Source organism: Arvicanthis niloticus, chromosome 19 (assembly GCF_011762505.2).
Source record: "Arvicanthis niloticus isolate mArvNil1 chromosome 19, mArvNil1.pat.X, whole genome shotgun sequence".
NCBI classification, from domain to species: domain Eukaryota; kingdom Metazoa; phylum Chordata; class Mammalia; order Rodentia; family Muridae; genus Arvicanthis; species Arvicanthis niloticus.
In genome coordinates this window covers 28,804,566-28,817,277 of record NC_047676.1, presented here as the reverse complement: position 1 = coordinate 28,817,277, position 12,712 = coordinate 28,804,566, and positions in this window count along the sequence as shown.

Genomic DNA, 12,712 nt, shown 5'->3' with positions numbered 1-12,712 from the left:
CTACCAAAGGATTGCCGTTCTCACTCCAGCTGCAGCGCTGCTATGCTCAGCATGAGCTGCGACACATCCACGCTCCTGTCACCAGAGAATCCAGCATCTGCATCCTCACTGTGCCAGCAAGAGGCAAGAGTCTGGAGCTGAGTGGGATCTGAACTGAGCATCCTACCACAGTGCCTTTGGGAAAGGGAGGGACCTGACACCTGCAGAGCATCTAGTCTCTGCTAGGTACAGTTAAAACCCATTCACTCAGTCCTCTTGCTAGGATTCCAAAACAGCTATCAACAGCCTCCAGTCCTGTGGCTGAGGGTAAACTCAGAGTCAGAGAAGTCAGGCAGGTCATACAGCTGGCATGGGACAATAAAGCCAAGACTCAGGACCTTCTCCTGACTTCTACCTACATTTATCATATTTCATAACTTCAAGAAATAAAGATAAATGATTTTTTTTACAAAGTAGTGCTAGGGAACTAATTAAAAGCAAAACATAACAAACAGTGGTTTTGTTGGAACTCTGTACCCTTGTCTGCACTGGGTACAGAGTTCTGCTCTGTCCTGGGCTCTGCTCTATCCTGGGCTGTGCTCTGTCCTGGGCTCTGCTCTGTCCTGGGCTCCTTTGTGGGCATCTCTGTTGTCACAGCTCCCTCTAACCCCTGCCATTTTTCTCCTGGAGTTCATCCTACCCATTGGACCTCTCCTTTAGCCTCCAGTCACTAGGTGACCTCCTCTCCGATTCCCACAATGCCATGAGCACTTCTTTCACTGCACTCTCCTGATGCGTCTCCCACTGTAACTTGCGTCAACATGATTTTGTAATAAGTGTTCCTGTTTCATCCCTCCTAATCTGAATTTATCACTATCCAACTTTATGTCTCCAAGGTTTGGCTCAGTGTTCACAGAGCAGGTGACCAGCAATTATTTCTCCACTCGAATTCCCTTCTGGCTGCTTTTGAATATCCACTGCAACTTTTCTTCCCTTGCTGCTTCCTTTGTAGCACTTCACCGCCCAATTCCAGCTCTCCTCTATCCACACATTCTGGGAGAACCCAACAAATAAGGCTCTCTGCTGCGATAGTGATGGTCTATGTAGCATTCCCATTGTCCAGTGTTATAGCCGCTGGCCATTTGTCAGCTATTGTGATTAAAGAGTCAACTTGGTTTTGTAGAGTTGGGATTGGTTTAAAATCAAGAATTAGCTTTTGGAAGACTGGGGGTGTAGTTGAGTGGGTAAAGGTTTGAATTTATCACTATCCAACTTTAGTTTTGGTTCCACTTCTTCCTGGTACATACACCAGGTGGTGAGGTAGGAATGGAGGAGCATCCCTGTGGTCTCCTACTCAGAGCCTCCCTCAGTTACATAGTATAGTATAAGGTCAGCTACATAGTATAAGTGTAAGATCAAGGTCAGTTACATAGTATAAGGTCAGATCTGAATCTTTCTTTTCTAAGGGAAAAAAAAGGATAAAAAAGAATCAACTTTAATTGTCTTTGAAGTAACATCAGCTGTTTAAATAAAAACTACCTTTTGGACAGTGCAGTTATCCAAACAGGGGACAACCTAGCCTCTCCATCCAAAGCCACAGCTGCAGATTAGACATGAGAAAATTCCCCAGAAGTCCGGTGTTGAGTTTATACAAATGATGTCTGATGGAGAAGTGTGCAATTCATTTCCAGGTGAACCATGACTCGGGCTTGCTCTCAAGTTGTTTTGAGCGAGTCATCATATAGTCAGTCTGAGGACTGACATGTAGGCACTGCCTATTGCCCATAGGGTGGCAGCTCCATTAAGATGACATTCACATCTATAAGAAAACACAGGGAGGTGCTGAAGTGGGCTGTTACTGAATTGCCCTAAATTTTCTCCAAAGACATTGAGATGCTAACTGGGAAAAAATTTTCTTCTCTTTTTCCCTCCCCTTTATTTCTGTCAAATTTAATTTTCTTATTTTCTTTTTCTGAAACTGTAGTGGCTGTCGAAAAATGTTCTGCTGGAAGCCAAATTTGCCATTTTATCTCCGGTGGTTGGAGAACTTTGATTTTTCTCTCTAGGAATAATGTGTCTCCACTTAGAGGGTAGCTAAGTGAAAGCGCTCTCCGGAAACAAGATTTGTTCTGCTGGCTTCCTTCAATTTGTCAAGAAGACAAAAACCTCGGCAGCCTCACTTGGTAATAATGCCTCCAAATTACTTAGTGTCATCTTCTGCCTACTTTTCTTGTCTCTATCATCTTGCACATATAGTGGAGAAAAAGTGAACACGTTTACAATGTAATGTTCTGCTTATACGTAGATTGCTGAAGGTAATTGTTCTAAGTGAGGTACTTTTTCATATTAAAGCGATCAATGTCTATGAGTATATGAAAAGACAAGACAGAATTTTATGTCTTCCCTATGAGAGTTAAGCTTTTCATGTGCCTTCTCTATCTATTTATAGATAAGAATCATACAAGGCCTGGTATAAGTAAAGGTTGTCCTTCAAACCAGAAAGCTTAATGGTATATTTATTACAGACGTTTCTCCTACTACTAAAGACTGGTATTAATTGAAAAATCTCCATTTGCAAAAAATACTGGGACCGCCTATCAAGAATTTCTAATCTCTCAGCATGACTGTTTGTCAGCAATGTCGAATATTCGCCAAAGCCTTTCTAATCTCAGCATCAGCACCACTGCAAGCTGCTCATTGACTCCCTACTCAAACCTGATATCTAGAGCCTGTGTGTCTAAAGTTCACATCGGAGAATGGAAAAATCTAGAAAAATTTTTTTTTTTGCTGTTTTTACAAGGTTGGTTAGGAAGAAAAGGACAAGTCTTCTTTAATCTGGCAACCAGACCAACATCTCTGTCTGTGCAGTCTTCTTAAAATTCCACACCATCTCTGTGGTAGGCAGGTTCATAACAACTATGGGCAAGCCAAGCTCACCGGCACCCAAGAGACTCCAGGAACTTATAGATGAGGCATGTCCGAGGGAGAGATAATATTAGAGATGAAACATTCAAAACAAAACAAGAACATCGTGAACACACGTCACTCAAAGGAAAGGATATTCTATCAGAGTCAGAGCCACCTTTCAGCTACAGGTTCTTGACCTGGGGAAGATTCTCTACCACAAGGACAGTTTCTGTAATGAATTGCTTTATCCCAAATTCCAACTGAGAAACACTCTAAGAAGGGCTTAGCACTAAAATGGATGCTAACACAGGGCACTGGTTTCTCTCTCACACCTATCTATCTATCTATCTATCTATCTATCTATCTATCTATCTATCTATCTATCATCTAAAATTTTATGCTTTACATTGGAGTACAATGCTAAATGAAATACTTTTTGTTTCCCAAAGAAAAGTATCAGCTAGAAATGAGGAGAAGGCGTTTTACTACACTAGCAGTAGCAGGAGGCCGAGACATAAAAAGGAACAATCTGGAAAGACTTTCTGAGGGACCCGCTGCCCTCGGAAGTGGATGATCAGGTCGAGGGAGGGTAGTGTTTGGGAATGGGACTGGTTAGTTGGAATGGGCAGTGATGTAAACACAGGTGTGTCAGCCTGGGATTCAGAGAGCCCAGTGCCACTGGAGTGAGATAAGAAGTTAAGCCTGTTGCCCCTTTATCCCTAACAAGGGGAACGGTTGGAGATACAGATGAGTAGGGAGGGGTCCAGAATGAAAGCCACACAATTCTATAGGAGTGTGGGGCTTTATCCTGGAGCTGGGGGAAGCCAATTAAGGGTTTAAATCAATGGTGATAGAAGCCTGTGTCAGCACTGGGTCACAGTATTTAGAACCTTACTAACAACAGTATTGTCTTTGCCTTTACCTACTGACCAGAAAATATGCTGAGAGAAACCTGCCACAAGGCCCATCTTTGTTTATTACTCTTTAAGGTAGGGTAATGGAGTATCCATAAGGTCTGAGTGGGCCTCTATTACTAGCTTGGCCTGGTCGCAGCAGATGTCACCAACTATCAGGTGATGAAGGATTTTTGTGGACAGAGACTGCTCAGTCTTCATCGAAGCCAGGAGGCTGAAATTACAGGAAAGAGACTGGCTAAGGTCAAAGACTTTAACATCAGACTTTCCTGGATGGAACTGCAAGTTTGCCATCTGTTTACTCTACAACTGAGAGTAAGTTAGCCTCAGCTTTCTCACCTATAGATGACAGTAACGACAAGATAGCCATCTCATGGGGCTTCATGAAGTATACACAGGAAAATACATGCAAAGAGTTCAGCACTTAATAAGTGCTCTGTAAGTGTTGAAAGGTACATGGAACTTAACATTGAAGGAACTATTGGGGAGTAAACAAAATAAGATACACTGATTATACTATAGATTTTTTTTTTATTATGATGTCATAGGGAGTCTTTCAGAATTTGAGTAGTTTACTTAGGAACACAGGACAGGAGATGATCCTGACCCTATATGAGTCACTATGAGTGACCTTGTTAAGTCCAACCGCCTGGACAAGCAAGGTGATCTAGGAGGAGGAGGGACATAAAGAGAGAATTCTGCTGCAGTCTAGATTGGTGCTTTTTCCCTGGGTCTGTGCTTTCAGTAGGGCATTGGCATGCTGGCCTCTCCACAGCCACCAGATGTCAGTGCTGACAGGAATTGCTCCCCGGGTTCTGACTTAAGAGTTAGTTCCAGAATGCACTCAGGTCTTCATTGAGCAGATGAAGGAAGCCTCTTGCAGCTGACCGTATTCAAATTTGCCAGAGCGTGCGATGCTTTTCCGGGAAGTAGACCAGAGGACCACACCAACAGAACTCTGAAGTGAATTTGCAAAATGTGTAAGAAAAAAAAAATGGGCTTTTTAAAATCCACAACATACATCCCTGAAGAACTTGTCTCTAAAACATGAACCTTGGAAAGCCATGAGCTCTGGAAACAGAAAGGTCCTCAAATTCTTGCAGTTTATAACGTGGGAAATTATTGATCAGCTATTAGCGATTGGCCAGCAAACGCTTGGAACTAAAGCTTGTAGCTTATGATTTGTGAGCTAGTATTTAGAGTAAAAGCCTATACACACAAGTAATTGAAGAGGTGTCAAAATTGAGTTTTCATGTGTGTGACTTCATATCCTTTCATTTAAAAGTGCTACCTGGGGCCCATTAACCTCCAAGCCTACAGACTGTTTTAGAGGAAGTCCTGGGTGTACAATGCTTACCCAGAGTTAGAGTAGGCCACAGCAGGGGAGTACCTGCTTTGGATATTAAATAGTGACTTTACCTTGAATAAACTACGCATCCTCTAGATCTCCACTTTCTCATAGGTAAGTAAATAAATGAAGGCCTGTTTACAGGTTTCTTTGTGAGATGTTGGCATATATAAGGTGTTTAGCACATCCTTCCCCCTTCTGTATGTGAAGTTTTTATGCTATACATAACAAGAGAACATGATGACTTACCTAAAGAAGGGCATTTCTGATGTATAAAAGGAGACTGAGTACCAAAAGGAGGGCCCAGAAGCACGGAGTAGTCCTGCTGTGTAGTCTGTGTGTCGTGGTGTTTTGGGCAGTACACTGGATTAACAGCCTCATAGAGATTGGGAGGAAGACAGACCTGGCTCATGGTGTTGCTGCCTGGGATGCCCTGTTTCACCCTCTACTGTAATCACCACATGAATATCATTACTGCTTTGTTTTCCCTGATAGGGTCTGTGCTTGTCTAACAAACAGTAGGCACCCCACATATTGATGAGTTAGTGCATAGTTATCATGAGCCTGGAACTGGTAGACCAGATGCCTTGCTCGGAGGATTCTAACTAGAGAATCTTAGGTGATGGGGAAAGATCTGGTAGTATTGACACTATGGACCTAGGGTTTGTTGTAGAGGAGTTTAGGTAAGGTGGGTTTTTGTTTGTTTGCTTGTTTGCACACCAGCTTTTCTGAGTCTTGATCTGTGTCACTATTTTCTTGTGATGTGTTTATACATAATCTTCCTCGCCGGAGCATTAATTCCCTGGGCCTGTTTGTATTACTAAATTACCCATTTCCACAGACTGATGTGGCTTTAGCGCTCGGGAGCAAAATGGTAACGATTTGCTGCCATCCTGTGGCAGCATTGCTCCCTCTGCAGACACAGCCATGGGTGACGAAATTCAGGAAGGCAACACTTAACGTGGCCACATGTGTTAACAGTGGGAAACATCTGTTGGGCTGCTGAGCTTTTTGGAAGTGGTGTAACCACACAGAGTCAGAGTCCTGTGGTCAGACTGGGGAATGATGTTCCATTTAATCTCAGCCCTAATAATAATATATATATATATTTATCACATATATATCACTTTATATATATATATATATATTTATCAGCCCTAATTATATATATATATATATATATATATATATATATATATATATATATATATATATATATATCACTGTAGATGCTGGGCTTGTCAAGAGTGTGCTGATTAAATTTCCATGAACTTCTTTGATTCTAATATTGCTTCTCAGAGGAGGAGGCGATGCTGGGTACAAAGATGTGAAGCTACTAGTGCAGGTAATACAGTGTGTAGAAAGAGGAGACTGGGGGTGGAGAGATGGCTCGGGGGTAAAAATATTTGCTGTCAAGCAGATGATTTGAGTTGAATACCTGGACCCTAGATAATGGGAGGAGAGATCTGACTCTCATAAGCTGTCCTTTAACCTCCATACATATCTTTTTCAATAGATAGATAGATGGATAGATAGACAGACAGACAGACAGACAGACAGACAGATAGATAAAATTTCAAAAGAAAAAGGTTCTGATGTGTATCTGGAGCTTCAAGCTACACAGCCAGTGCACAGATGTAACTACCAGGAGTGACTCCTTGCCTCGGGAGCTCACAGCGAGCCCTGGGTTGGGGAAGGACAATGTAGAAGCATAGAAGCTGATGTTCAGGGGAGTTCTTTTCATTCTCCAAAGATGGACCCTTGATTTTCTTCTGTACAATGGGATTCTGGTTGGAGATGCCATCTCTGCGTTCCCTTCGGGACAGGAAGCCAGCGGTTACCTGCTTCTTTCCTGTATCAAAGTTTTCCTTGATCTTGGAGAAGACTCCTGTTAACTTTATGTGAAGCCACCTGTCTACTCACTTAGGTCTTCACAAGGAACGAACCAGACAGGATGCAGGCTTGGAGTTTGCCAGGGCTAGATGGTGGGGCCAAGTTCCTTCAGCATCTGACTTCTAGGGTGGCCCCTCTTTCTTCAGTAGGGGGCTTTTACTTTTGTCTTGTGGGGCCTCTAAAGGGCAGGAAGTCCCGGGTGACCTGCTGGCATGAGCTGCAATTTCAAGGGAGATCTACATGGAATAAATTATGGAGGCAACACTCAGCCAGACATAAAAGGCCCGAACGGTTTGAGTTTCATAGATGAATACATCTCCAAGGGAGAAATAGGAAGCAGGAGATGAGTTTTTGAAAAAGCTTGTATGAAAAAGAATCCTGGAGAAGAATTCTCGACTGCCAGGACTCAGCTTTTTTTTCCCCCTATAACACTGACATAATATTTGAGGATGAGCCGATGTAATTTTCTCTTTTACTTGTCAGAATACTCTCAGCCAAGGCTACCCATTTGCCTGAAGAAACTGGAATAATTACAGTAGAGAGAAATTGACAGTACTCAGGTCTTTTGGTTCTCATAATAGGATCTTGTCTCAAGGCAATAGGCTTGAAACTATATATTACAAAGGAATTCCATTTGCTAAATTCCCTCATTTCTCTTCTTACTTATCATAAGCCAGACCACAGGGTTTTTATGCAAAAGGAGAAGTGGGCAATGCCAAACCCAGCCTTGCCAGCTGTGGGCATGGCTGGAGAAAGAAAGGTTGACACAAGGGAAATTGCTGAGGAGAATGCTGTATGCCCCAACCTCATTTCCCGATTGCTTTTTGTGCCCTGACCAGCAGAGGGCGTAACTGGCATATCTGAATTTTTCTCATTCCTGGGAAATACAAGGACAGGTTGAGAGACTGGAAGTCTCATGGAGCCCTGTCTTGATAGGTCAATGGGGGTTGATTGAAGAATGTAGAGAGGAGAAGAGGGGCAGAGAGACCAAGAGATGGCATTGATAGGGTGCCAACCATCTCAATAGGAAGTGGCTGAGTTAACCGGGAGGTTTGACTTCCATGGGCAAAAACTGGGATGGCCACGCCAGAGGACAAACAGCTACACATCCTCTTAGTCCCATTTGCTATAATCAAATTCTCTGCACTGGGCAATTTATAAAGAGCAACAATTTACTTTCCCACAATGCTAGCGACTAGAGACAAAGGTTCTGTAGTCAGGTGAGGAGTTCATTCTCTGGAAGCCCACCATGCATACCCGAGGTCCTTTATCACTAGCTTTATCTTCCCTCTAAATCCAAGGCTGGTGCCTTACTTCCTAAGATGTTCTATATGAGACTTCCCCGAGCAGCCTCCTTGACTACCCAGTACTTACAGCTCTCCAGTTCCTCTCCAGACCTCGCCCTGCACTGGTGTGCTTCCCAACAGTGACTAGACCCACCCCACCACATCTTAGCCTGCTTGAGCTGCCATAACAAAACATCTCAGACTGGGCAGGTTAAAAGACACACAGTTATTGGTCCCGGTCTGGGGGCTGAAAGCCCTTGGCGTACCAGCATGTTTGATCTCTGAGCTGGTCTTTCCTGGCCTTCAAACATGGGGCCTTTGCTCTGAGCATAATAATTTTTGCTCTGAGGTAATAAATTTGTTCATAGTACCACTCAACCCAATGAGAAAACTCAGATCCTTCATTTATTTGTCACGTATTTATGGAATGCCTGCCATGTGTTAGGCACAGTTTTTTAAATTAAGAAAATAAATTTATTTTTAATTTAGATTAAACTTAATTAAATTTTAATTAAATTAAAGTATTAGTAATTCGGGGGTTGGTGAGATGGCTCAGCGGTTAAGAGCACTGACTGCTCTTCCGAAGGTCATGAGTTCAAATCTCAGCAACCACATGGTGGCTCACAATCATCTGTAATGGGATCTGATGCCCTCTTATGGGTGCCTGAAGACAGCTACAGTGTGCTTATATATAATAAATAAAAACATTTGGGCTGGAGCAAGAGGGAGAAGGGAAGGGGGAAAAGGAAAGTATTAGTCTTTGAACCAGCCAGCAAGCATGTATACACACCAGTGACCTTTCCTTTGTTTTGTATCTATTCTGCCATAATCCTAGGAAATAAAAATGTTTGCTGGGCAGTGGTGGCGCACGCCTTTAATCCCAGCACATGGGAGGCAGAGGCAGGCAGATTTCGGAGTTCGAGGCCAGCCTGGTCTACAGAGTGAGTTCCAGGACAGCCAGGGCTACACAGAGAAACCCTGTCTCAAGGGCCAGAGCACATTGCCAAGGAAAGATAAGGACACTGGTGGTTAGCTTCATGGTCCTTGCCTTTTCAGACTCTGGACCAGTGGTTCTAAAACCTTGGTGTGCAACAGTCTTGTTAAAGCAGACTGCTGGGTTCTACCTTCCAGAGTCTGATCCAGGATAGGGCCTGAGAACTAGCCTTTCTAGAAAGTTCCCGGTTACTATCCATCCAGTATGACTTTGGGAATCACATTGCAGACACAGACTTCTTCAAGTTCACTCTTCTTTCGGACTTCTGAGCTATTTCTCGTTCCACAGCCCTCCTTGAGCCTATCAGTGATGAGTTCCTAGAGAATGTTGGGTGTATGGTGTGGGCTGCTCTGGGCCGGGAGGCCCTTGCCACGCGGTGGCAGCAATATTCCAGGCTCAGAGTGGCCTCCTCTGGGCTGCCTTAGTATCAAATCTCCTGGTTCCCACCAGGGACGGCTTGACTGGCTTTTCCATTTCCACTTGGCTGGGTGGGGGGTGGGGGTTGGGGGGTGACGGGAGGGGGGTGACGGGGGGGGGGCAGCAGTGGAAAGGGGGCTGGCAGAGGGGGAGGTCACTGGCACACAGAGGGACAGTTTTGTTCTCTGAGAGACCCTGGGAGAGGAAGCTGGGTGGTCTCCCCGGAGTGTCGAATTATGCGCTTCACAAAACCACCATGCAGCGCAGGGCTGCTGAGAGAGAGCCAACGCTGACAAAAGCTTCGCAGACACTGGCAGGGGAGTTCGGTCTGCCCCAGTGCAGTGCCCAGGCCCCTCCTGAAGAGCTCTGGCAGATTCTGGAGACTCTGGTTTCCAGGGGAGACAGGATTCCTCCCCACAGCCTCCCTCCCAGTTTTTGCAGCTTCTCATGAGCGTCCTTCCATCACATCTGTGTACCTCTGGGGCTTAGCACCGCTCTTCAGTGTCACCGCGAAGCCTCTTCTGCCTTTACTGGACTATTTCCTTATAGCTATTTTGAGAATTATCCAGAGTACTAAGAGCTGAGCTGAGAATTTGATGAACACCCATGCATATAAATGATGTATGTGTACTCCTTTTACTCCGTTTCCACCCCTGCAAAAGGAATCACTATTTAAATCTGAGATAAAGAAGTTGAACTTTGTAATGTACCATTTAACTAACGCTCACTATAGGAACAACCCTTCTAACATATGATAACCCAATGTGAAAGCTAGTTTCTGACCCCCACATGTACAGTTGGGAATCACTGAGGTCCAGCGGCTTTTTCAAGCTGATTGAGAAGTCAGGTGTATTATGGTATAGATTTACCAATCGTGCCCAGATTTGGTTTTAAACAACATCTCAGAAGCTGAAGGACTTTACATTTCAGAAAACATTTCTGCCTTTTTCTCTCTACCCCTTTCTCTCTCTCAGGTTGAGACAGGATCTCATTAGGTAGTCCTAACTGGCTTCAAACTGGCTTCATACTTTGGTCTCAGCCCGCCAGAGTATCATGCCAGGCCTAAGCTACCATGCCTGGCATGATATTTTTCCTTGGGATACCTGTGCTTTCTGTTTGTTTGGCTCATAGTTCTTCTAGGCTTGAAGGCAAGCTGGCTTCTGAATCCTGTAGTTTCAATGCAACGGACCTGGATGATAGTTTTCAGATGAGTATTCCTGACAGAAGACAGGCCATTCGACCAGCTCAAGGTTCTGAACTGAGCTGACTCCTGAATGGTCTTTATTTTCTCTCGAAATGGCTATGTCTCTAAGCTCCTGGCCGGCCAATTTCAGGACTGAACGATTTCCCCAAACTTACACAGCTAGAGAAAGCACTCCTAAGTTACCACCTGATGCCATTTTCCAGTAGACGTAGTGTGGTCTCGAAAGCGGCTGTGGACCCACCCATCACTTGGGTGGAGACAGTGATTCTGTTTGTTCCTTCTGCTGTGGACTCTGCTTCCCCCAGCCGTCAGACCTGGCTTAATGTAGGGGCTTTTGTGGAATGCCTGCCATTCAGAGTCTGGAAAAGATTTTGAAAATAAGGTCCCATTTCCCTCTTTACAGTTCCTGGAAAATGGTCAGGTTTGAACAGGACAATAGGACCAACACATAGGTACTTTTCTAAAAGACACCCTTAAGTAAGGGGGAAAATGTGCCATCTCTTGAAAGCAATGCCAGTGACACTTCTGTATTTTAATGGTTACAGAGAATGTTCTGTGTGGAGTAGGGACAGAGAGAGAATGGGAGGAGAGAAGGGGAGAACAAGAGGGAAGAAAAGCAGATGCCAGCTTTAAAGTGCTTCAAGCACAGATAAGCTAAACACCATTTAATTTATTTGAGACAGTTGTGCAGAGCCTCAAAGGCAATTCATCACACTTTTAAACGGTGGCCACAAGATTTACAAGGACATCACCAGTGATAATATTACCAGGACAAATAAATAGTAGGAAATTCTAGATGTGGGAGATTTAAAGAATGTTTTTGCTTTCACTTAGCAATTAAAAATTGAAGTGGTTATTAGAATTAGGTTGAGAATCACAGCTCTAGACTACAGAGTCTTAGAGGACTCTCATTTTCTCATACTTTCTCAGACACACACACTCGTACTCTGAAGACAACATAGCAACACCTTCCAACCATAGGACAGACTGTCCAGCCCACAGAACTGCTACTCCAGCCTTGGGTTTTAGAACATTCATCTTTCACTAAATTTGAACAGACTTTTCCCATATTATGACCACTGTAATTAGGCAAATAGGAGTTATTTTTTATTTTTCATTTTACTTGTATGTGGGCTTCCCATATTATCAAATAATAGACCACTCAGTGTCCTACTTTTCATACTTACTGTATTATTTATTTATTACTTACACTAAGACAGTATTTGTTCCTTACCTAAAGTTCAAGTTGAATGGGATGTCGTATTTTATCTGACAACCTTCCTTCAGAGTTCGAGTGTGTGTCTGAGAAAGTATGAGAGAATGAGAGTCCTCTAAGACTCTGTAGTCTAGAGTTGTGATTCTCAACCTAATTCTAATTCCTAATGCCACAACCCCTTCATGTTGTTGTGACCCCCAATCATAACATTGTTTTTGTTGCTACTTTAAAACTGTGTGATGTTGCTACTGTTAGAAATTGTAGTTATCTGTGTTTTCTGATGGTCGTAGGCAACCCCTGTGAACAGGTCGTTTGACCCCCAAAAGGGGTTGTGACTCACAGGTTAACAAGGATCTCTGAGAGGTGATGGGAGAGAAAAGCTGAAGGATCCCTGGGAAAATGCAGCCTTTTGGAGAGACTTTGCATTAGTAAGGTGACAGAGGGAACCAAGAAAGGGGAGCCTTCAGGAATTTTAAGCCACTGGTTGGCTTTTATGGATTAAGCCCTCTTGCACTTTGGAATTAGGTGTAGCTCAGGTGCCTTCTCAGGCAGCA